General features: G+C 41.5%; 1 long non-coding RNA gene across 1 annotated transcript; it reads right to left on the reverse strand.

The window, feature by feature from the left end:
* Nucleotides 1-6,378: 6,378 nt before the first annotated feature.
* On the reverse strand, nt 6,379-19,724 carry LOC115471686. Its single transcript, XR_003942395.1, has 3 exons — nt 19,580-19,724; nt 7,919-7,926; nt 6,379-6,388 (listed from the first exon to the last, which is right to left on the reverse strand). It is a non-coding gene; the product is annotated as an uncharacterized LOC115471686 (long non-coding RNA).
* Between the last annotated feature and the right edge of the window lie 7,170 nt (nt 19,725-26,894).

Genomic DNA, 26,894 nt, shown 5'->3' on the forward strand with positions numbered 1-26,894 from the left:
GAGTCGGAGAAACTTACTGACTTCACGGTAAACCTGGAGGGCGTAATGGGGCAGTTCAGCAAACTGAAGAGTAGCAAATCTCCTGGACCAGATGGTATGCATCCTAGAGTACTGATAGAACTGAAAAATGAGCTTGCGGAGCTACTGTTAGTGATATGCAATTTATCCTTAAAATCGAGCGTGATACTGGAAGATTGGAGGGTGGCCAATGTAACGCCAATTTTTAAAAAAGGTTCCAGGGGAGATCCAGGAAATTATAGACCGGTGAATCTGACGTTGGTGCCAGGGAAAATGGTAAACGCTATTATCAAAAACAAAATTACAGAGCACATCCAAGGACATGGATTACTGAGATCAAGTCAGCACGGCTTTTGTGTGGGGAAATCTTGCCTGACCAATTTACTTCAATTCTTTGAAGGAGTAAACAAACATGTGGACAAAGGGGAGCCGGTTGATATTGTGTATCTGGATTTTCAAAAGGCGTTTGACAAGGTACCTCATGAAAGGCTACAGAGGAAATTGGAGGGTCATGGGATAGGAGGAAATGTCCTATTGTGGGTTAAAAACTAGTTGAAGGATAGGAAACAGAGAGTGGGGTTAAATGGGCAGTATTCACAATGGAGAAGGGTAGTTAGTGAGGTTCCTCAGGGATCTGTGCTAGGACCGCTGCTTTTAAATATATTTATAAATGATTTAGAGATGGGAGTAACTAGCAAGGTAATTAAATTTGCTGATGATACAAAGTTATTCAAAGTCGTTAACTCGCGACAGGATTGTGAAAAATTACAGAAGGACCTTACGAGACTGTGAGACTGGGCGGCTAAATGGCAGATGACGTTTAATGTGAGCAAGTGAAGGTGATGCATATGGGAAAAAAGAACCTGAATTATAGCTACATCATGCAAGATTCCACATTAGGAGTTACGGACCAAGAAAGGGATCTGGGTGTCGTTGTCGATAATACACTGAAACCTTCTGCTCAGTGTGCTACTGCGGCTAGGAAAGCGAATAGAATGTTGGGTATTATTAGGAAAGGTATGGAAAACAGGTGTGAGGATGTTATAATGCCGTTGTATCGCTCCATGGTGCGACCGCACCTTGAGTATTGTGTTCAGTTCTGGTCGCCGCATCTCAAGAAGGATAGTAGAATTGGAAAAGGTGCAGCGAAGGACGACTAAAATGATAGCAGGGATGGGACGACTTCCCTATAAAGAAAGACTAAGGAGGCTAGGGCTTTTCAGCTTGGAGATGAGACAGCTGAGGGGAGACATGATAGATGTATATAAAATAATGAGTGGAGTGGAACAGGTGGATGTGAAGCGTCTGTTCACGCTTTCCAAAAATACTAGGACTAGGGGGCATACGATGAAACTACAGTGTAGTAAATTTAAAACAAATAGGAGAAACGTTTTCTTCACCCAACGCATAATTAAACTCTGGAATTCGTTGCCGGAGAACGTGGTGAAGGCGGTTAGCTTGGCATAGTTTAAAAAGGGGTTAGACGGTTTCCTAAAGGACAAGTCCATAAACCACTACTAAATGGACGGGAAAAATCCACAATCCCAGGAATAACATGTATAGAATGTTTGTACGTTGGGAAGCTTGCCAGGTGCCCTTGGCCTGGATTGGCCGCTGTCGTTGACAGGATGCTGGGCTCGATGGACCCTTGGTCTTTTCCCAGTGTGGCATTACTTATGTACTTATTACAACATCCTCACTTTTGTTTTCCATTCCTTTCCTAATAATACCTAACATTCTATTTGCTTTCTTAGCCGCCGCAGCACACTGAGCAGAAGATTTCAGCGTATCATCAACTACAACGTCGAGATCCCTTTCTTTGTCGGTGACTCCTAATGTGGAACCTTGCATTACGTAGCTATAGTTCATGTTCCTCTTTTCCACATGCATCACTTTGCACTTGATCACATTAAACGTCATCTGCCATTTAGACTCCCAGTCTCGTAAGGTCCTCTTGTAATTTTTAACAGTCCTCTAGCAATTTAACAACTTTGAATAACTTTTTGTCAGCAAATTTAATTACCTCACTAGTTATTCCCATCTCTAGGTCATTTATTAATTTGTTAAAAAGCAGCGGTCCCAGCACAGACCCCTGGGGAACCCCACTATCTACCCTTCTCCATTGAGAATACTGACCATTTAACCCTACTCTCTGTTTTCTTTTAACCAGTTTTTAATCCAGAATAGAACACTACCTCCTATCCCATGACTCTCCAGTTTCCTCTGGAGTCTTTCCTGAGGTACTTTGTCAAACACCTTTTGAAAATCCAGATACACAATATTGACTGGCTCACCTTTATCCACATGTTTGTTCACCCCTTCAATGAAATGTAACAGATTGGTGAGGCAAGATTTCCCTTCACTAAATCCATGTTGGCTTTGTCTCATTAATCCATGCTTTCGAATATGCTCTGTCATTTTGTTCTTTATAATAGTCTCTACCATTTTACTCGGCACCGACGTCACGTTCACCAATCTATAATTTCCCGGATCCCCTCTGGAACCTTTTTTAAATATCGGCGTTACATGGGCTACCCTCCAATCTTCTGGTTCTGGTATTTTAATTTACTGCAAACAGAATCTTCCATTCCTATCGATTAATCCTGTATTTCCAAAGACTGCAGGGTAGATGTTGCTTGTCTGCACTTCTCCAACTTCTATACCAAAATAATCCTCCTGACGACAGGAATAGATTTACCTGGGTTCGACTGGCAGCCCTAAACTGTGACAAATACATGAAAATCATACAGCTTTCCCCCTTATTTAAGACATCCATCTGCCTTGCTCACCTGTTTGTCCTCAAGCTGTCACATTAAGCTTTTGTAAATCTACTTTTCTGGATGACTTAAAGCTGATGGAGTCTAAACTCTGAACTCCTGCTGACTACTTTGGCAGAAGATTTTGAGTCAATAATGAGTGAAACTAAATTATACAGCAGCCTTAGTTGACTGAGACCAGAATAACATTAGATTGATTTTCATCAGACTGACAGTAAGTAAATTAAAAATCCATGGCAGAATTAACACCAGGTTATGGCTATTGGTCCCATTATTTAGACACACATTTTCTATAATTTAAGTCTAGCCCTAACCCGGTATCTCCCAGTACGGTGTTCTGGAGGAGGGTGTTATTGAATGCTGGATCTGACCCTCCAAAACCCATCTTGGTATAATCTTGTGCTTTTGGAGCAATCGTCCATCATATACTGCACTGTAATGGAGACAGACTCCAAAGCTTCTGAAAGGAAAATTGAAGAAATATATCTTCATCATAGCCAGAGCAGAGAATTTGGGTCAATGAAGGTCCTCTCTACAAGCAATTATATGTGAAGATTGTTTTCTTTTCATTCTTGAATTCATGCCTGTTGGTGAGGGTACACTGTTCAAGAAGAATTAATATGGGCTTGATTCTTTGTGGCAAATTGGTATCAAAATTAGAACAGTAACCAGGTGTTAAAACATAGTGCCAGCCAAGTTTGCATCGGTGAGTCCAGGATCCTGGGAGGAGGGATTTATAGTGAAAGTGGACCAAATAAAATTCAAAAGTAGTATGCGATATCGCCATTCGGTGCCATGAGAGTGCTTTCATTTGCATAGGGACCATAAGAAAGGTGGATCCAAAGTATCCACCAAAGTATGGAGGGAAACGATCAAGTAAAAGGCATTAAAAGCTAGTCACTTCCCTGAGCACAAGCTGTAACCCTGTACGTTCTGTTCATAATAATAAAGGTTATCATTCTTTTGCAAGACAGGATTAACATGTTCGGCCATGCAGCCAGTGGAAATGTGATGCTTGTTCTTCCAGAATGTTAAGATACACCTATGAGGAATGCTAATGGTGGTGGTGGGTGAGGGAAGAAAAGAGCAAGGCAAAGCCTTGATTAATGTTGGATAAAACCTAGCAACTGCAGGGGTCCTGTGTTGCTGCTACAAGATAGTATCTTGGGAGTTCTTTCTGAGAGCATGTCTTGTTTTCCAATATCTTGGTTTTTGAACCTTCTTCTAGGACTTCTCACCCTAGTGTTTTCCTGGATCCTTGGTTGCTTGGGACTTTTACCTTGTCTTCCGTATCTGCTACCTGAACTGCTTGCCTGGTGATCTTCTAGCTTTTATTCCAGCCTTTGCTTGAACTGCACTCATCGTCTGCCTTTGTTGTGCTTCACTAAGCCTCACCCTGACCAGGACTTCCTAGACAAAGTACCAGTATTACTCTCAAAAGGGTTTGATGGCTTGGTCAGTACCTTAACACTAGGGTGTTTTGGCTAAAAATCAGTTTTTATCTCTATATTTGTTGGATTAACAAGAAATAGAAGATCCACTGAGTGTACTGATATAGGTCTTGTCCATATAACAGGAAACAAATTATAAACAAGAGGAAATCTGCCGTCTAGATTGCTGGGCTGCTTAAGTGCAGCCAGCTCTGGATAGTAACCAGAAAATGAATTTTGGCTGATTGCAGCTAGTTACCACGCTACAAAAGATGACAACCCAAGATGATGTAAAGCATCTCTTTTCTCCTTTCAGAGTGCTCAAAGATGGAGTCATTGTAGAGAGGCCAGAAATCCAGAATTATCTCCCATTTTATTTATTTATTTGTTATATTTGTGTCCCGCATTTTCCCACCTATTTGTAGGCTCAATGTGGCTTACAGAGTACCGGAGAGGCCTTTGCAGGCTCCGTTGTGAACAAATACAAAGTGATGTTGTGGTATGATCAAGTTCATGTGGCACAGCTACATTGGGGAATCGGAGAATGGAAGAGTTGTGTTATGTCCATTATGTGCTTTAGATTGGTTGTGTTGCAGAGATTAGGCATTTTTAGATTTGAGATGCACAGAAGGCATATTATACTCCTGATCCTGAAGCTGCTAGTGATTACGAGCAATCAAGAGTTGAGCTGCTGCCCTTGAATAGACTAACTATGGCTGTAAGACTTTCACACATGAAGGCTGTCTGATTAATGAGTAAAGATTATAATTGTTTGACCTCATTCACTTGACTCGGGAGTGGCTATACCCAGAAATTAATAACTCGGCACCTTGAATTAAGGATGTGCTTTTGTTGGAAATAAAAAGGAGGTGGGTAAGATTGTCAGCACTTATCTAGGTAGGAGCGACTCTTGCCTTGATAATCTAATCTAATCTTGACATTTTTATACTGCTTTACCGAAGTGGATCAAGGCGGATCACAATCAAGTTGCAGACCAAAGAGATAATCCCTATTATAACAATATGTTTCCTTTATGGTTATCATAATTCATACTGAGTCTAGATATCTGTTAAATATAAGGTGAAAAGAAAGCCTTTAACAAGTCTCCTAAAATTATGATAACAAGTGATATTGCGGATACTACATGGCAATTCATTCCACAAAGTCGGGCCCTTACCAGTCAAACTCCCCTGTTTACTAAGACGTTCTAGCGGCTGCCATGTGCTAATGCTGACACAGCCTTTAAACGGGCTGCGTCGGCATTGCCACGCAACAGCTGTTGCTAATGGGGTTTAGTAAACAGGGGAAAATAGTAGTCAATGGCCAACAAGTTGATATCGCTGGAATACGTAATTTAACTTCCTGAGCAGAGCGCAATGCCTTAGAAGGGGAATAAACAGAAATTATATCTTGAAGGTATTAGGGAGCTAGACCAGATAGAATATTAAAAGAAACAACAATACTTTAAACTGTATCCTAGCCTTTACCAGCAAACAATGCAATTCAATGAGCAATGGGATAACATGATCTTTATAATTTTCTCCCAGAATCAATTTCACAGCCATATTCTGTATAATTTAGATTCAGCGTACTTGTCTTTCAGGTAATCCAAAAGAATGATATTTCAATACCATAGATTGCATGATTGACCTAAACTGAGACATCTCTAAAAATGGATTAATTTGGTGAAATAGTTTTAGTTCAAAAAAAAAAAAGTTTTCTGAACAACTGTAGTCACTTGTTTTTCCATAGTTAAAGCAAAATCCAAAATTACTTCTAAGATTTTTATATCCATTTGAATTGGGAATTCAGCCAAAGCTAATTTTATTTTCTGTTGTGGCAACTTATCTTCTTTACCTGCTATCCATAAAGTATTTGTTTACCCAGATTAATTTTCAGACCATTTACAAGTATCCATGTTAAAATGGAGTCATACACCTCTGACGTTTGCAGTATAGTCTCCTGAAAGTTCCTCACTATAGGAAATTTTAGAAATATTTACTTGTGTACTTGTACTGGAGGTGTTGCAGGGGGATGTGATCTGGGTGGAGCAAAGAGTCACCAAGTACATGCATAAATTAAAATTTACACACATATTTCAATAACATATGTATAGACATTTACACCTGCTCTCGAGCAGGCACAGTCTGTACTGGAATTATACTAGTATTCTTATATAGACAAATAAGTGTTTGCCATTATAAAATAGGCACCTTCCAGCCCAGTTAATCTAGGTGTCCTGTTATAAATTATCCCACCCCCAAAAGAAGCTGGAAGTGGGAGGTCAGTTATAAGGAAAAATGTTAGAGATGACAAAACTTGAGAATCAACATTTGTTGTTTTCTATGTTTTGTCACATCTCAAAAGTGTGGTGATATGTCTAGAAAATTGTACCTGGGAGTGACAGAAGGTTCTAGCAAAGCATACCATCCAAAGATATTTGGAGAAACCTCTTATATAGAACTGTACAAAAATGGTAGAGGAACTGTGCGAAGGGAAAGGGAAATGGGACTTGATATACTGCCTGAGGTTTTTACAACTACATTCAAAGTGGTTTACATATATTCAGGTACTTATTTTGTACCAGGAGCAATGGAGGGTTAAGTGACTTGCCCAGAGTCACAAGGAGCTGCAGTGTGACTTGAACTCAGTTCCCCAGGATCAAAGTCCACTGCACTAACCACTAGGCTACTCCTCCACAAATCATTTGCCAAGCTTTTGAAATAAATTTATTCCACAATACTTGCAATCTAGCAAACCACTGTAATTCCATTTTGAGATAATCTAACTAACAAGATGTCATGATTGACCAAATCAAAGGCAGCCAACAGATCTAACTGCATGACCAGGGTTGTTATCAAGGCCAATAAGACAGTTTCAGTGCAGTAATCAGAACAAAATCCTGATTGTCTGGGATCTAGTATTTGGACCTGAAATAGGTACTCATGTAATTGTAGTCCCACCACTGTGTCTACCATTTTAGCTAGGAATGGGATGCCAGCTATTCGACTATAGTTTGAACAAAGATTAGGGTTGACATTAGAACCCTTCAACAGTTTAATAAGACATGGGACAAATACAAGATATGGAGATCCCAGGCGGAGATCAACTTGGACGCTCCACAATTGGTGATACCGGCAATATGAAAGATATTAGCAATCAAGGACTTGCCCCGAAAGAAGCATTAGATATAGAGACAATATAAGCAGGAGACATGCAGGATAATAAAAGAAATAGGGGAGGGGGTGGGGAGGGAAAAAGGGAGGGGGTTGGGGGGATCAATATAAGGTGAAAAATGTTTCAGCTGTTTTATGTATGGATGTAATTTATATATCAAAAATAAAGTTGGGGAAAAAAAAGAACCCTTCAACAGTGGGGTCAACAAAATATGCCTCAACTGAACTGGCGTATTCTCTTCCCTCAACAACTGATTGATCAACTGACTGAGTATGGGCACCAGATGAGAAGGCAAAGATTTTAAAATTTTGGCTGGGCGGGGATCTAATGGACAGGCCAGCCACTGATTTTCCGTGGCATTGTCCATAGAATTCCACTGAAAATCTTTACTGATCATCCTGGCACTGAAATGTTCTCATTTTCATTTTCCATTCCTTTCCTAATAATACCTAACATTCTATTTGCTTTCTCAGCCACCACTGCACACTGAACAGAGGGTTTCAACGTGTCATCAACGACAACGCCTAGATCTGTTTCCTGGTCGGTGTCTCCTAATGTGTAACCTTGCATAGTTGGCTGTGTGAATAGCAGGCCTATCTTTGGACAGTTGAAACTTAACCGGCCAGAGCTGAATATTGATTGGTTTTGCCGGTTAAGCTTGAACCAGCCAAAAATAAACCGGATATTCAATGCCAGTCAGCGGAAACGGTCTGACGGAGTTAGTGGGGATAAATCCTGCGGTTTGAATACAGGGCCCTTAAAGAATTAATGTGCTGTGCTGTCCAAATAATAAAATATAAATGAAAAAAATCAAAGCACTTTTACTTGATTGAGCACCAGCATTTGAAGAATGGCTGACATGTTTTCAAAGTATCTGCTATCCAGTTTAAGCAGCATAACAAGTCCCCTCTGCAGGTGAAATGTCTGACTGGGGGTCCTTTTACAAAGCCACGATAAAAAGTGGCCTGCGGTAGTGTGGATGCAACTTTTAGCTGTGCACTGGGTCATTTTTTTACCGCAGCTTGGAAAAAGGCTATTTTTTAACGGGCTAGGAAATGGGCCTGCATTAATATTAAAACTAGCGTGTGCCTATTATGGTCTGAGTCCTTACCACCATCCATTGACCTAATGGTAAGGACTCACTTGGTACCCACCCGGTAACCATGCAGTGTGCGCCAACATAGGTGCGCTCCAGTTACTGCTGGGAACACCCCTGCGGTAGAAAATAGAAAATTATTTTCTACTGCAGGATTCGGCATGCGCCAAAATTGGAATTACCACCGGGCGCATATGCTACCCCACGGGTAGTGTCGATTAGGTGCACCCTACATGCGCCTTTGAAAAAGGGCACCTCGGTGAGTTTCATAAATAAACTGCTTCTCAGGACTTGGTTGATTGCTTGGATGATGCAGAAACCATCTCGCAGCTCTTACTCATTTACTTTCAGGAGCGTTGATGTTTGTCAGAGTGGTGCATTAGCTTCTTAAGAATGCTCCCAGGGGCGGCAGCTCGGAGATCCCTATGAATGATGTTGTAAAAAACTTCCCACTTAGCAAAGCTGGTAACACAATTAAGCGCCAGATATACAACAAAAAACAGAAGTATAGATGAAATTTATTTTTTATAATCACCCTTCCTCCGACCTATTATCACAACCAAAAATACTGCTTTTTAAAAAGAGCCAAACAAATTATAATATGTAACATCTGCCTTATTGTGTTTGATTTCTGAAAAAAATATATAAATCTAAATCAGTGAATTCCATTCATTAAGTTAATTAAGTCCTAAAGGAGCAACAGATTTAACCTCAAAAATCCAATACTGTGTGATGGCAGACATGAGACCTTGAACATCCGTGTATGCTCCAGGTCTGCTAGTTCCTGCCCTTTCCAAAGCAGGAAGTTCCGAGGGGCAGGAGCCGGCAGCACTTGAGCATGAACAGATGCACTAGCCAAGAGGGAAGGAAGGAAGGACAGAAATGTTACAGACCATGGGCTTGGGCGGGGGTGGTTAGAGAGAGATGCTGGAGACCACAAGGATAATGATTGTAGGGGAGGTAGAAGAAGATCATGGGGGAGGGAAGTAGGGAAAGAGAGAGAGATGCTATATACCATGTATGGAGGGGGGAGAGGCCTTGTGCTGTAAGCTGTCTAGTGGGAATGGGGGTGGGGCACATAGTTGGAGATTTTCCTAGGGTATCAGATACTCCTGGGCCAGCCCTGATTCTATTTCTAATGTTTGGGTAGAGTTTCAGCTTGTTTTTTTAGCAAATGAATGATACTGTGCTGAGAGGCCCAGAGGCACCTCAGTGGCAGAGGCTAAGAGAACAGATCCCTGACTGGAAGGAGGGTATTTGTAACTGCATGCATTCTGTACATCCTGAAAACCTGTCCAGTTAGATGTGTCCCAAGGACTGGGTTGAGAACCCCTGCTCTAGATATATGAAATCAGTGGTTCCCAACCTGGTCCTGGAGGTACCTCAGCCAGTCAGGTTTTCAGGATATTTACAATGAATACTGATGAGAGAGATTTGCATGCAGTGAAGGCAGTACATGCAAATCTCTCTCGTGAATATTCATTGTGGATCTCCTGAAAACGTGACTGGCTGGGGTGACTCCGGGACCAGGCTTGGGAACCACCACCCTACTCAATGCTTGATTCACTCAGCCTCTGCCCATGTGAATGCCAAGGCGCAAAAAAACACAACGTATCAGTCAAAGAAAAATACTACTTCTTTATGACTTAATGATATGATAGAATAGAATAGAAGGGCAGGCTCAATTCCCTGAAGCATGGGAGGTGAAAAAGCGGGGCACCGTGCTCTTTCGGAGATCCATGGTTAGACCAGCATGCTTCTGCATTATTGCCCATTGGACAGAGATAAAAGAGCAAGGTTGGAGAAATGTACTCGCTGCCTTCACCTAGCAATAGATGCAAAACTAAGGAAAAAAAAAAGGAAAAGAGAAAATGTCACCTTCTAATTGATAAATTCACCTTTGGTTGCTTCCGGCTCATCTGAGCCTGATCGATAACCCATAGGGTAGCAGTCGCTGACTTCCAAGACAGCACCTGATTTTAATTTATCTCCCAATTTCCTCTCTCCGGTGAGATACATCAGCACTAATTACCAGGGCTTCTCGCTGCCTATCTTCTTTCCTCAGTCCAGAGCAGGCAGTGAGTTTTAGGAGAAGAGGAAGAGAAGTGATAACAGCAGTACAGGCCTTTTCTAATAGGAATAAATGATTCAACAGCTCCGCCGACTTTGTCCCTTCATTTACTGTTTGATGTATCATGTTCATTTCGTATCACTCTTTGTGTCTTCACTGCAGATGAACAGCACTAAGGACACTGGCGGCACTTTATTAGCGATACTGTTTGGTTTTGGAGTGAGCCCGTGCTGGTTTTGTTCTTTTGCAGGGATGCAGGAGTTCAGGCCTGGAGTGGCACAAACAAGCCAGGTTTTCAGGATGTGCCTGATGAAAGTGCGTGAGAGAGATCTGCACGGATGCTACGTCCTCTGTATGCAAATCTATCTCATGCATATTCATCACACACTGTATCATTAACAACTATTGAAGTATAGAGTGTTTGTACGTTTGGGAAGCTTGCCAGGTGCCCTTGGCTTGGATTGGCCGCTGTCATGGACAGGATGCTGGGCTCGATGGACCCTTGGTCTTTTCCCAGTATGGCATTACTTATGTACTTATCAAAAAACGTTATTGTTTATATCAAATGTATCAACAACCACATATTCTTAAAACCTACAAAACTTTCATACTCAGACCTCATTCACTCTACTCTCTGCAAACGTACCAACACTTAATCACTCCAGACTCACAACACATCTATATAAATAATTCTCACCTCCAATTCTGAAGCTCACTGTGTGGCAGGGAAACACTGAAGCCCTGTACTGTTGTAGGCTGTCAGCACCACTCACTCTCACTCTCACTCATACACCCGCCCTCAGCCACGCCCCATCCGGACATAATGTTCTAATGAAGCCCCCAAGCTCCACCCACTTCCGTGAAGGGTTCGTAACTTCATGGTGGTGAATCCTCTCCACTGCCCATGTCTCTCTGTCACATCCTCGCGTCGAACGTGATGACGTCGAGGGCGGAACAGTTTTGGGGAACGAAAGGAACGCGAGAAGAGAAGTTCGCCTCCATCAGCAGAGGTACGCACAGGCTTCGGGGGAGCTTTTCCGGACGAAAGGCTGGTGTCCAGAGGGTTGCGCCACGGGGGGGGGGGGCAGGCAGTAATGCCAAGGGGGGGGGGGGTTCAACTCAGTGGGAGGGGCGTGAACAGGGCCTTGAACTGGGAGGGAGGGGGGTCTGCAACTCACCAGGGAGGGAGAAATGGAGGGACAGAGGGGGGTTGGAACTCGGCAGGGAGGGAGGATGGGTGGGGATTTCCCTTGCTAGCACCTGTTTCATTGCGTTTTGAAACGGGCCTTTCTTACTAGTATAATATAATTATTAACAAATGCACATAATATTTTGTAACATTACATGCATAATGGGGCAGGTAACCAGGTTATTTGCAAGAGAAAGGGTCCAGCTTGATGGATGAAGTATTTTTGCTGTTTGAAGACTTTACTACCATGTTTGCACAGTGACGGATTGTGTAACAATGTATTGGTGGAAATTCAATTTACACATCACAAGCTTGATATACACAGAGTTTGTATTTTGATGTGGTGACTTTACAAGCTCGTCAGTCTCCAGGAAAATTTTCACATGATTTATATCCCTTGAATTAAGAACTGGGGAGGGACTGTTGGTTGTAGCCGCTCTTTGTTTGACCATTTATTGCAAGGTTCAAGAATTACTGAACAACTGTTGGAACAAACTAGAAAATTATTCCACCCAGTTACCTGCCCCATTATGCATGTAATGTTACAAAATGTTATGTGCATTTGTTAATAATTATAGTATATGTGTTGTGAGTCTGGAGTGATTAAGTGTTGGTACGTTTGCAGAGAGTAGAGTGAATGAGGTCTGAGTATGAAAGTTTTGTAGGTTTTAAGAGTATGTGGTTGTTGATACATTTGATATAAACAATAAAGACACTTTTTGATACTTCAATAGTTTTTAATGATACAGTGTATATAATAGTTGATACAGCTATATTGGAATTTATATACCCTGTTTTTGCGATTTGTTAATATATGCATATTCATTAGGGATATCCTGAAAACCTGGCCTGATTGTGGCACTCCTGTATCCCTAGTTATTGAATTTAGGGACTTGCACCTCTAAAGCAAAGGAAGACTGCAAATTTCACAGTGTGATGACAAAATTAGGATTCCGCTCATGGAATCCGAGAATTACAGAAATAACAGTAGGGTATGCACATTAATTTTTTTTCACTTGTTTATTTAAAAATAAAAGAAACAAGATGAAAAACAAACAAAAATGTTGGGTCTCTTTTTCTACAAAAGTAAAAGAACCTCTCGGCCCTTTTTCGATTGTTCACCTCCACCCCGACCCTCTTAAAATGTTCTCTGTCATTTCTTGCAAAAACACGCCCTTAGGGTTCTTAAAATATTACCTAATCTATACCCCTGCTTCCATGCAACCTCCACTGTACCTAACAATCCTAGATATAAGTTTAACACGATTGTAAAAACTGCCAGTATTGTACACTGCTTTGATCTAAGGGGCCCTTTTACTAAGCCGCGTAAGCGTCTACGTGCACCCAACGCGTGCCAAAATGGAGTTACTGCCCGACTGCAAAACAGCAAAAGTAGAGGCTGACAAATGCGCAAACCAATAGGGAGATAATATCAAAAACCAGTTTATTCAGAATATTCATATCAATATCAAGGACCCGACACGGTCCGTGTTTCGGCGCCAAAGCGCCTGCCTCAGGGGTCACAATCAACTTTCTACAAAAAAAACAGGACAAATTAAAAACATAATATTAAGAGATTTCAAATAAAATATATCCGCCTTAATAAAATATGTAGCCAAACATATACGGACATTCATAATAGTATTGCACATTTGTAAATGTATAATGATAAATTATGTAAAAAAATGTAAATATATTATAATTATGTAAGCAGATATTGTGGACAGAGAAACACCAAACAATGAAAAGTGATAACTGTCAAATAAATGACTGATAAATGAAAGGCATAGGTCAGGCTGATGAAACATCAACATATCTACATATATATTTATCCTGATCAAATAGTAAAAAATACATTCATACAACTTGAACATTTCAACTTATTTGCATAAAGATGATGGTCTATATATATATATATATATATATTGGCCCATTTTAACTTATTTATATTTTTATGAAATAACAGGAATTTTATCCCTTTGTAGTATTTAAAAAATGCTTTTATCCTTTTACAGTGGATTAACTTGCATACACAAAGGAATTATTCAAGCCTATCAGCTTCTTCTCAGAGGTTTGACATTATTTCATTGAATTATATTTATAATTAATATGTAAATATAATGTAGTTTTAAATGGTGTCGAATCATGATGTCTTGAAGCATTTTACTTGTTCAAGTTGTATGAATGTATTTTTTACTATTAGTTCAGGATAAATATATATGTAGATATGTTAATGTTTCATCAGCCTGACCTATGCCTTTCATTTATCAGTCATTTATTTGACAGTTATCACTTTTCATTGTTTGGTGTTTCTCTGTCCACAATATCTGCTCACATAATTATAATATATTTACATTTTTTTACATAATTTATCATTATACATTTACAAATGTGCAATACTATTATGAATGTCCATATATGTTTGGCTACATATTTTATTAAGGGGGATATATTTTATTTGAAATCTCTTAATATTATGTTTTTAATTTGTCCTGTTTTTTTGTAGAAAGTTGATTGTGACCCCTGAGGCAGGCGCTTTGGCGCCAAAACACAGACCGTGTCGGGTCCTTGATATTGATATGAATATTCTGAATAAACTGGGTTTTGATATTATCTCCCTATTGGTTTGCGCATTTGTCAGCCTCTACTTTTGCTGTTTTGCTTTGACTTTCCGTGGAGGCTCCTCCTGTCTTCTTGGATTTGTTACTGCCCGACTACCATGTGGCTCTTGCGGTAATTTCATTTTTGGCATGCGTCTCAAAAATATTTTTTATTTTTAGATGCATGTAACGGACATACATAGGTCATTACCGCCTGGTTACCGCGTGAGTCTTTACCGCTAGGTCAATGGCTGGCGGTAAGGTCTCAGACCCAAAATGGACGCACGGCAATTTTCATTTTGCCGCACGTTCATTTTCACCAAAATTTTTAAAAAGGCATTTTACAGGCGCACTGAAAAATGGATTGGCGTGCGCCCAAAACCGGTGCCTACACTAGCGCAAGGCATTTTTCACCGCACCTTAGTAAAAGGACCCCTAAGTTAAGCGGTATATTGTTTTAATAAACATCCTGATTCTATCAAGCCCTATTTTCAACAACAGCCAACCCAGGTCACAAGTGCCTGGATGGATCTTATAAAGCAGACAGATCACATGCTGCCTACCCCAGGGATAAGTAGCAGTTTTCCCCTAGTCCGCCTCGTTAATAGTGGTTTACAGACTTTTCCCCAGGAACTCATCTAAGCCTTTGCTAAATCCAGCTACGCTAACTGCTTTGACCATTTTCTCTGTCAGTTAATTTTTTAATTTTATTTTTATTTTATTTGTTACATTTGTATCCCACATTTTCCCACCTATTTGCAGGCTCAATGTGGCTTACATAGTACCGTAAAGGCGTTTGCCAATTACGGTATGAACAAATACAGTAATGTTGTGGTAGAATAAGGTTCATGTGTACAGACACATTAGGGAATCGTAGAGAGGAAGAGTTATTATATGTCCATTACAAGCTTTGGTTTTGTTGTGTTGCAGGGTACTGGCATTTAAGTTGGGTCGGTAGGTTATGCCTTTTTGAACAGGTTAGTTTTTAATGATTTCCGGAAGTTTAGGTGATCATAAGTTGTTTTCACGGCTTTTGGTAATGTGTTCCATTCCATAGTTGTGTGCTTATGTAGGAAAAGCTGGATGCATAGGTTGATTTGTATTTGAGTCCTTTGCAGCTTGGGTAGTGGAGATTTAGGTATGTTCGTGTTGATCCTGTTGTGTTTCTGGTTGGTAGGTCTATGAGGTCTGTCATGTATCCAGGAGCTTTGCCATAGATAATTTTATGAACGAGCGTGCAGATTTTAAAAGCAATACGTTCTTTGATTGGGAGCCAGTGCAGTTTTTCTTGTAGGGGTTTGGTGCTTTCGAATCGCGTTTTTCCAAATATAAGCCTGGCTGCCGTGTTTTGAGCGGTCTGAAGTTTCTTTATAATTTGTTCTTTGCATCCCGCATAAATTCCGTTGCAGTAGTCTACATGTCTTAGTACCATTGATTGTAAAACGTTGCGAAATGTTTCCCTCAGGAAGAATGGTTTCACACGTTTGAGTTTCCACATTGAGTGGAACATTTTCTTTGTTGTAGATTTCACTTGGTTCTCTAGTGTGAGGATACGGTCGATTGTAACACCGAGAATTTTCAGGCTGTCTGAGATAGGGAGGGTATAATCTGGGGTGTTTATGTTTGTGGGTTTTATTGGAAAATTTAGTGGGTGCCCTCTCAGCCCACTTTAAAGGTAATAAATAGAAATAAAACAAAACAAAAAATAAATAAGATGATATCTTTTTTTATTGGCTTAACAATATATTTTTTGACAAGCTCTCAAAGGCAACCCTTTTTTCTTTCAGGTCAGAGTTTAATTGTGCGTTGAATGAAAAAAATGTTTTCTGCAAAATTTTTTCAAATGTGCGATTTAGTAACTTCATGGTGCGTTTCCTTCTCTTTTTACTTTTTATGAGAGTAATTAGCCAGTTTGTGCTTACCCTGTCCATTCATGGTTTTGTAGACCTCGAGGGTTTGGTAGTCCTCATTTCAGAGCCAGTGAGAACAGTCTTATTTACGCTTTGTTGTTTACGTTTTATCCTTAACATTGGGTACCACCTGGTCCTCCTTTCAACGCCCTCTTCTTTTCCAGTACAGAAGGTTCTCTCTTCTCTTCCAGTCTAGAGCCAGCACTGATGTTTTTCATAAATAATCTTTTCTGTTTGGCTGCTTTTTGTTATGACTTAATTGCTGCAGACCAGTTTGTCAGTTGTTATTGTTCCACCTGTCTGGAAGAAGTCAGTAATTCATCCCCTTTTGAAAGGTCCTAAGTTAGATCAGGCAGTGCTTGCAAATTATCATCCTCTTTTGCATATCTCTTTTTTTTTTTTTAATCTAAGTTTCTGAAGAAATTGGTTTGATCTCAATGCACCCTTTCTTTAGAATCATGGGCTCTATATCCATGTCATTCAGGGTTTAGGACTCTACATAGTACTGATATTTTACTCACTGTTTTTATTAATGAGATTCGTATCTTCTTGGATTTGGATGTATTGGCAGACTTCAATCTTGTGAATCATTCCCTGCCCATGGGTCATGCTCAGGAGCTGAGGATGTCTGGCTGGGATGGTACTCTCCTGGTTCCAAACTAGAGAATTGCACGGGGACAGAAATCTTACCCATCCACGCCCGTCCCTGCTAGAATCTCACCCATCCCCACTCGTCCCCACTGGAATCTTACCCATCCCCACCCATCCCCGCAAAAATTTAATCCATCCCAACCTGTCCCCACAAGAATTTAACCCATCCCCACCCATCCCCGCAAGAATTTAATGGTATATAAAAGAAAATTCTGGTCAGCTTCCTCAGTCTCTCTCTCTGGATTTGAGCCACATCACTGTAGGCAAGGAAGTAATGGAAGTTGAATCTTGGAACACTCTGTTGTGCACATGTAAGATTTGTCTCTGATTTACTGGCACTGTGTGCTGAGAGGTCGCCACATGCATGCGCCAGCAGGTCAGGTGACATTTGATGCTCATGCCTGTGTCAGAGCTGAGGTCTGCGCATCAGCCCGGGAGCAAAGAGGATTAATTGTAACATAGTAAGTGACAGCAAATAAAGACCTGAACGGTCCATCCAGTCTGCCCAATAGTCACACTCATTATCAATTCATGATTAAATCAATGAGTGTGATATTATATACTTGATTATGGTCTTTCTTTTGTGTTTCTGGAACATAGACCATAGAAGAATAACTGGCCCACTCCAGTCTATTCGTCTTCTCATTTGTGGGATACAGACCGTAAAAATCTGTCCAGCACTGTCCTTACATTCCAGCCACTGAAGTTGCTGTCTAAGCCCTTTCTAATCCATCCTAAACCAGACTGCCATATATTAGACACAGACCATACAAGTCTGCCCGGTATCGGCCCTAGTTAATCACAGCCAGAGTCGCCATCTAAGCGTCACTTGACACATCCACAGCCATTGAAGGTAAGTATTTTTATAACTTCCATTTTCTAGTTAGAGATCCTCTGTGATCATCCCAAGCCTTTTTGAATTCCATCATCATTTGTGTCTCTACCACCTCCTTAATGGAAGACTTTCCACATTTGTGCTGTTAAACAAGGAGGAGGAGTCAGCACTCAAGGTACTCGGTAGATGAGAGGCTGATGCAGTGCAGCTTACACTTCCACGGGAACCCCGCAGAACTGCTTCCATCCCCGCGGGAACTCCGCAGGACCTGCTTCCGTCCCCGCAGGAACCATGCAGAACTGCTTCCGTCCCCCACGGGAACCCCACGCGCGAACCCCATTCCCGTGCAGCTTTCTATTCCAAACATACCTTCAGGATTATAGTTTCATTGTAGAAGTAGATGATGTATGCTTAATTGAGTATCCCATGTCTTCTGAACTCCTGGGCTCCATTTTGGTACCTATTTTCAAAACTGTTTTTTGGTTCCCTTAGCAATGGTTATGTAGTTGCACAAAAGTAGCCCATACTATTTAAACTGCTCTTACCTGTGTGTCCTTCTCTTAATATCTCCTTGGTAATCTGCTGACTTTACCTCCATCTATCACTTGCAGAGGTTTTGGCCTCTAAAACTTGCTATATCTCTGTCTTCCTCATAGAGGAGTAGCACTATATGTGAAAAATAATATCAGAGCAGCTGAAATGCAGAGAACCTGGGGAAAGGAAGAAACTATATGGATCACCCTGGAAAGAGAAAATGGAACCTCTGGCACAAATGGAGAAGCTGGACAAGGATCTGATAGAAGATATCCATAAGGTTGGTATGAAAGGGGAGGTGCTATTGCTGGCAGATTTCAACTTGCCTGATGTGGATTGAAACATCGCGTCAGCGGAATCGGAAAGAAGCAGAGAGATCATGGATGCCTGACAAAGTGCCCTGCTCAGACAAATGGTGATGGAACTCATGAGGGGATGGGTCAATGATAGATCTAATGCTCACAAATGTCTGAGTGGGTGTTCACCTAGGCAGTAGTGATCATCACACAATATGGTTTGATATAAGATCGAGAGCGGAGTGTAGATGCGCAAAACTTAGTATTGGATTTCAGATATACTGATTTTGGTAAAATGGGAGAATACCTGAAGAAGGAACTGATGGCATAGGTAGGCATAGGTGAAGTGGAAGCACGGTGGTCCAAGTTGAAAGCTGATATAAATATGGCAACTGATCTTTATACTAGAAAAGTAAACAAAAACAAGAGAAACAAGTGGCTGAAAAAATAATGTCAAAAGAGGCTTTGTTCAATAAATACAGAGGAACACAACAAGAGGATCACAGAAAAGATTTCCAGATTAAACTCAAAGAAGCAAAGAGGGAAATATGACTTGCGAAAGTCAGTCAAAATAAAGAATGGCTAAAGATGTAAAGAGAGGTGAAAAGACCTTTTTCAGATACATTGGGGAAAGTAGAAAATATAGGAACGGGATTGTAAGACTGAGAGATGCTGAGAATGGCTATGTGGAGAGTAATGAGGATAAAGTGAATGTGCTAAACAAGTACTTCTCTTTGGTGTTCATGGAAGAAAATCCTGGAGAAGGACCATGGTTGACTGCCGATGGTATGTCTGGGAATGGAGTGGATTGCGCCATTCATGGAAGAGAGCATTTCTAAACAGCTTGAAAATCTGAAAGTGGACAAAGCTATGGGGCCAGATGGGATACATCCTAAGATACTGAGGAAGCTCAGAGAAGTCCTGGGGGGACCTCTTAAGGATTTATTTAATAGATATTTAGAGACGGGAGAGGTTCCACAGGATTGGAGATGCACTGATGTGGTCCCTCTTCATAAAACAGGGACAGGGAAGAAGTGGGAAACTACAGGCTGATAAGCCGCATGTTGGTGGTAGGAAATATAATGGAGTCATTGCTGAAGGAAAAGATAGTTAACTTTGTAGAAACCAACGGGTTACTACAGGATCTGAGGCAACATGGCTTTACCAAAGGAAAATCCTGACAAACGAACCTGATTGACTTTTTTGATTGGGTGACCAAAGAACTGGATAAACGACATGTGCTAGATGTAATCTACTTGGATTTCAGCAAAACCTTTGATATGATTCCTCATAGGCTCATGGATAAGCTGAGAGGGCTGAACTTAGGACCCAAAGCAGTGAACTGGATTGGAAACTGGTTGACTGACAGGTGACAGAGGGTGATGATAAATGGAATCCATTTAGTGAGAATAGCAGCTTATGGATATGTTAACAGAGGTCCTTATTATCTAGAGCAGTAATCCTTAGCTGGTGAGTAGAAGACTGGGGATTCCTGTGATAATGAGGGGTTTTCTTTCCAGAGACAGTTGTAATTTGGGTGGAGTTAATTTGTGATAAGTAGTGTATTTGGGAAAGTTATTTATGAAGTGTCAGTCTTGGGGTGGGTGGGTGGGTTGAGGGGCAGGGTGGGTGGGCTTAAGCTTAAGACTTTTGGAATGTGTTTGCTGTAACCTATCTGTAGAGCTGCATTTAAATGTATCAGAAGAAATGTCCAGGTCTACAGCTCTAAGGATTGGAACAAGCAAATCACAATTTTAGCAGAGTAGATAAAAACAGTTTTTTTTTAAAAAGATATAAAGATATCAATGCAGAATTAAAGCCAGAGCAGTTCTTATCTGTGAGTGTCCTTTAGGCAGGAGTCCAGAAAAGACCATGTGGGTTAAAAGCACCTCCTTCAACAGAGCTATCAGCCACACCTTGGTCTATGGTAATGGTATACAGTTGTGGGGAGTGGGTTTTGGGGGGGGGGGTTGGGGGCACAGCACCCAAGGTAAGGGAGCTATACACCTGGGAGCTTTTTCTGAAGTCCACTGCAGTGCCCCCTAGGGTGTCCGGTTGGTGTCCTGGCATGTGAGGGGGACCAGTGCACTACGAATGCTGGCTCCTCCCACAACCAAATGGCTTGAATTTGGTCATTTCTGAGATGGGCGCGCTTGGTTTCCATTATTGCCAAAAATCGGGGACGACCATCTCTAAGGTTGACCTAAATGTTGAGATTTGGGCGTCCCCAACCGTATTATTGAAACGAAAGATGGACGCCCATCTTGTTTCGATAATACGGGTTTCCACACCCTTTCGCGGGGACGTCCTCAGGAAAACTTGGGCACCCCATTCGATTATGCTTCTCCACATCTATACATTTATTACAGGGCAGAATTAGTAGCCGAGGGCATAGCTCCTGAAGAAGCACTTGAGAAACAGGGGCTCTCTGTTGAGCGTTCCCAGTCAATCAAGCTACAGCCCAGATAAGTGTAATTTTCTATTTTGTAAGTAGTTAAGCTAATAAATAATTGTGACTAACAGCATTAACAATTCTAAATGGAGGTTTTATGACTTGTGACGATTCTTCACCTAATCCCATTATAGCAGATCATGGTCTGTATAGGATAGGAAGCAGTCTGCTATTCACGTGAATAAAACCAGGGTGAATGCAGAGAATCTGAAGTCTTTGCAACAGAAGAGAGAATCTATCTTGCTAACAGTATAGATTGAAATTACTTTCATCAGCAAGTACCATATGTATAATTTGAGTATTCTATGCAATTCTGTCACCACAAATTAAAAAAGATATGAGAGAATTAAAAAAAAAAGGTTCAAAGAAGGGCAATCAAAATGATTAAAGGAATGGAATGCCTCTCAAATGAGGAAAGGCTTAAGAGGTTAGGGCTCTTGAAGAACAGACAGTGAGGGGGGATATTATAAATTCTACAAAATTACTACTACTACTACTTAACATTTCTAGAGCGCTACAAGGGTTACGCAGCGCTGTATAGATTAAGAAAAGATTAAGAAAAAATCCTGAGTGAAGTAAAACAGGTAAATGTGAATGAATTGTTTACTCTTTCAAAAATTACAAAGACTAGCCTGCTTATAATCGAACGAGAAAAACGCCCAAGTTCCGACCTAAATCGGGAGATGGGCGTTTTTCTCACAAAAACAAATAAAGCGGTATAATCGAAAGCCGAACTTTGGACGCTTTCAACTGCACTCCGTCGCGGATGCGGACAAAGTTGACGGGGGCGTGTCGGAGGCGTGGTGAAGGCGGAACTGGGGCGTGGTTATCACCCGAACAGAGATGGGCGCCTTTCGCCGATAATGGATACGTTTGTAGCTAGAATTTAGGGCACTTTTCCTGGACCCTGTTTTTTCACGAATAAGGCCCCAAAAAGTGCCCTAAATGACCAGATGACCCCCAGAGGGAGTCGGGGATGACCTCCCCTGACTCCCCCAGTGGTCACTAACCCCCTCCCACCACAAAAAAATGTTTCACAACTTTTTACTTTCACCCTCAAATGTCATACCCTCCTCCCAAGCAGCAGTATGCAGGTCCCTGGAGCAGTTGTTAGGGGGTGCAGTGGACGTCAGGCAGGTGGACCCAGGCCCATCCCCCCCCTACCTGTTACAATTGTGCTGCTTAATGCTTAGTCGTCCAACCCCCCCAAACTCACTGTACCCACATGTAGGTGCCCCCCTTCACCTCTTAGGGCTATAGTAATGGTGTAAACTTGTGGGCAGTAGGTTTTGAGGGGGATTTGGGGGGCTCAACACCCAAGGGAAGGGTGCTATGCACCTGGGAGCTCTTTTACCTTTTTTTTTGTTTTTGTAAAAGTGCCCCCTAGGGTGCCCGGTTGGTGTCCTGGCATGTGAGGGGGACCAGTGCACTATGAATCCTGGCCCCTCCCACGAACAAATGCCTTGGATTTATTCGTTTTTGAGCTGGGCGATTTCATTTTCCATTATCGCTGAAAAGCAAAAACGCCCAGCTCACACCTTGGCGAATAACACATGGGCGTCTATTTTTTTTGAAAATACGGTTCACTCCGCCCCTTCACGGACCCGTTCTCGGAGATAAACGCCCATGGAGATAGGCGTTTCTGGTCGATTATGCCCCTCCATGGGACACGCCATGAAGTGATATGGTCATATTTTTAAAAGAAATAGGAGAGAATACTGCAGTTTTTCACTCAACGAATAGTTGAGCTCTGGAAATTATTGGGATGTTGTAAAAGCAGTTAGAGTATCTGGGTTTAAAAAAGGTTTGGACACGTTCCGGAGGAATAGTTCATAAACTGCTATTATGTAGACACGGCAAAAGTCACAGCTTATCCCTGGAATCAGTAGTGTGGAACCCTGCTTTCTTTTTGGGATTCTGCCAGGCACTTGTGACCTGGATTGGCCTCTGTTGGAAGCAGGCTACTGGGCTACATTCTATATATGGCGCTCAAACTTGCACATGCAAATTTGAGGACGTGCCAAAATTGTGCGTTGATTTAATTGAGCAATGAGCCAATTAATGGGAATAATTGGAGCAGCAACAATCAATTACCGGCACTAAATGGCACCAGATATGGGCAAAAATTTATGCACAGATTCAAAGAGAGAGTGTGGCCATGGGTGGTCCAAGGGCATTGCTAGAATTTGTGTGCAGTGTTATAGAATAAGGCAGATCCACACCGAATTAAGGCACGAAGATTAACTCCAGGTTTCAGTTTGTGTAAAAATTCTCATCCCTAAAATTGGGCACAGATCCCAGTGTTAAGTACTATTTAGTCGTCTGTGAATAATACCATTCTGGTGTTTTTCTGTTTTACCACGATGTCCAGTTTTCTTGCATCCAGCTTTTTATTGGCTGGGATGGGGATGTTCCAGGTTATCATAACCTCTTCATTTTCCACAATTTTCTTAGGTTCATGATCCCAGTGCTTTTCCAGTACAATGAAGATGTGACATTTACAGAGTTTCCAATGAATGAGACATGCCACTTTGTTGTGCCTTTCTGTATAAAACTTTTCCAGCATTAGTACTTCAAAGCCAGCTGGGAGAGGAATAATGTGCAAGTAAACTCTGGAATTCATTGCCAGAGAATGTGGTAAAAGCAGTTAGCTTAGCAGGGTTTAAAAAAGGTCTGGATAATTTCCTCAAAGAAAATTCCATAAGACATTATTAAGGTGGATGTGGGAAAATCTACTACTTATTTCTAGGATAAGCAGCATAAAATCTGTTTTACTGTTTTGGGATCTTGCCAGGTATTTGTAATCTGGTTTGACCACTGTTGGAAACAGGATACCTGGCTTGATGGACTTTCGGGTTGTCCCAGTATGGCAATGCTTATGTTCTCATTTAAATGTATAATTTCTTAGGATTGTGTGTACAGGGCTGCGTATGTCTAGTAGTGCTATAGAAATGATTAGTAGTAGTAGTAGTAGTAGTAGATTATCCAAGTCTTCTTGTTTGTAACCTGCATAGAGCCTGATAGGTATTTGCAGTTTATAAGAACACAAAAAAACGCCCTATTTTTTTTTTGTAGGAAGTGTTTCTAAAGAAATCATTAACAAGACCAACGCATGATCTGTAGCAAATACTAGATTTATTTAGCCTTCAATATGGCACTTACGCGGGATTTTGTTACTAGAAAATGATCTAATCAGGGGTAAATTTGATGCGGCACCAAATAATACACGTGGAGGGGCATTTTCAAAAGAACATCCAAGTCAGAATTGGGAAGACCTGCTTATAATGTCTAAAACATCTCATCAGGTAACTAAATTAATAGGACCACATAAACCATAGTCCATAAAAACAACCCCATATGTGTTAGCTGGCCGTGTATATTTAATGCTGGTGTCCAGACTTGGCCGCAGAATTGAATATCCGGGGATAAAGCAGTGATGGCCAAAAACCCCTGACTGTCACTTGCTGAATTTCTATCCCAATATGGCATTGCGGAATAAGATAAAGTTATCAGAGAACTTGGCAAGAAAAAGGAATTTGAGCTTTACTCAGTTTCCTAAATCTCCTTATATTTTGTATAACGATATGGTTAAAGAAATATTCTTGAAGTGTTACAATACTCGGTCAATGCTTTTCCACTTACCGTAGGAGGGGAAAGTCAGGATGGAGATCAGACTGTGGACCGTTTGGAGCCAATTGCATTGTTGGAATCCTTGACAGATGTTATTACTTGTCATGTCCCTTACCTCAACGCAAGCGGCGCCCTCGGGCTGCGCAGGGTCCCGTTGACACGCACACTTGACTGGCACAGCCCTGAGCCATGTGTATGTAGTTCTTCTTTGGCTGCAGGCTCCTTGATTGCTTTGCTTCCACCCACCTGGGTCTGCTCTTCCTCTGCCTGGCTTCCCTTGCTTCTCTCCTATTGGTCTTCTGGTTCCTCCTTCCCCTGCTCTTGTCCTATGGCTGTGCCCCTTCTCCCTGCTGATGTCAGACGCCAGCACTTTAGCAGCTGAGCTCTCCCTAGACTCCTTGCTTCGGCTTCTACTTTGGTAGGTGTTACTTGCTCAGTAGTGTGCTTCTGCTCTACTTTGTTCTTCGTTGCTGACTTAGCCTGTACCTGGATTACTCTCATGTCTGCTGCCTGCCTACTAACTCTGCCTGTACCTGGATTACTCTCATGTCTGCTGCCTGCCTACTAACTCTGCCTGTACCTGGATTACTCTTGTGTCTGCTGCCTGCCTACTGACTCTGCCTGTACCTGGATTACTCTTGTGTCTGCTGCCTGCCTCCTGACCTTGCCTGTACTTGGATCACTCTCTTGCCTGCTGCCTGTCTGGCCATCACGTTCATCACCCCGTTTCCTGCTCCATCTCATAAGCCCTGCAGGCCGCCCGCACCTAGGGGCTCAACCTCTGGGGAACGGCGGTCAGCGCAGGTGAAACCCAGGGTTGTCCGGCCACCAAGCAGAACCTGGTCTGAGTACCGGGTTCGGCAGCGCTCTACTTGGTACAAGAACTCACAGGTCTCACATTACTAGAGCTGCAATCATGGTATCATTTACATTGGAGCCTGACAGGGACTGGCCCTAAAGACTTTTTTCCAATCATAAAGATGCCATATTCTATAATTATAAGGTTACTGTAAGTTATTTATGGATTTTTCCAGAGTTAACACAACTAAAGAGAAGATCCTTGTGCGCTCAATTCGTTTTACATTCCTGGTTAAATGTATTACTCAACTAGATCTCAATATTTTTTCCTTTTTAGACCCAGAGCAGCTGCAGAAATTCCTAGAGTCAAGGGGACATCTGGTTTTGAACATGACTGTGGTTGGGGATAATCTGATTTGCTTTCAGAAGGCAAATTTATTTCAGTGGTCATTTACCTGCCATTATTTCCTCACAATATTTTTTGTGTCCTCCCTCCTTTTTAGGACTTAAAATATGTATTCTTATTTATTTTTAAAATGTATATACTTCTCCATCTAAAATTCTAGGCAGTTGATAACTTCATTTCTCTGTAGGCTGCTTATTTTTCCGTTAGGGCCCTGTTTACAAAGGCGCAGTAGTGTCTTTAGCGGAAGGGACTAAATAAATTAGAGTTAGAAGATAAGAGTAGCCATACTGGGTCAGACCAATGGTTCATCTAGCCCAGTACCCTGTTTCCAACAGTGGCCAAACCAGGTCACAAGTACCTGGAAGAAACCCAAATAGTGGCTACCAATCCCAGGGCAAGAAGTAGCTTCCCCATGTCTGTCTCCACGTTTCCTCCAAGAACTTGTTCAAGCCTTTTTTAAACCCAGATACACTAACCGCTGTTACCACATTCTCTGGCAAAGAATTCCAGAGCTTAACTATTCGTTGAGTGAAAAAATATTTCCTCCTAGTTGTTTTAAAAGTATTTCCTCCTAGTTGTTTTAAAAGTATTTCCAAATACTTCCTGGATTGTCCCCTAGTCTTTGTACATTTGGAACAAGTAAAAAATCAATTTACTTCTACTCGTTCTACACCACTCAGGATATTGTAGACCTCAATCATATCTCCCTCATCAGTCTCTTTTCCAAGCTGAAGAGCCCTAACCTCTTTAGCCTTTCCTCATATGAGAAAAGTTCCATTCCCTTTATCATTTTGGTTGCTCTTCTTTGAACCTGTTCTAATTCTCTGACATCTTTTTTGAGATACTTTGACCAGAACTGAATGCGATACTCTAGGTGGGGTCGCAACATGGAGCGATACAGAGACATTATAGTATTTTCTGTTTTTTTTCACCATCCCTTTCCTAATAATTCCTAGCATCCTGTTTGCTTTTTTTGGCTGCCACTGCACACTGAGCGGAAGATTTCAACATATTATATACGACG

The sequence above is a fragment of the Microcaecilia unicolor genome, chromosome 6 (genome assembly GCF_901765095.1).
Source record: "Microcaecilia unicolor chromosome 6, aMicUni1.1, whole genome shotgun sequence".
In the NCBI taxonomy this organism is placed as follows: Eukaryota; Metazoa; Chordata; class Amphibia; order Gymnophiona; family Siphonopidae; genus Microcaecilia; species Microcaecilia unicolor.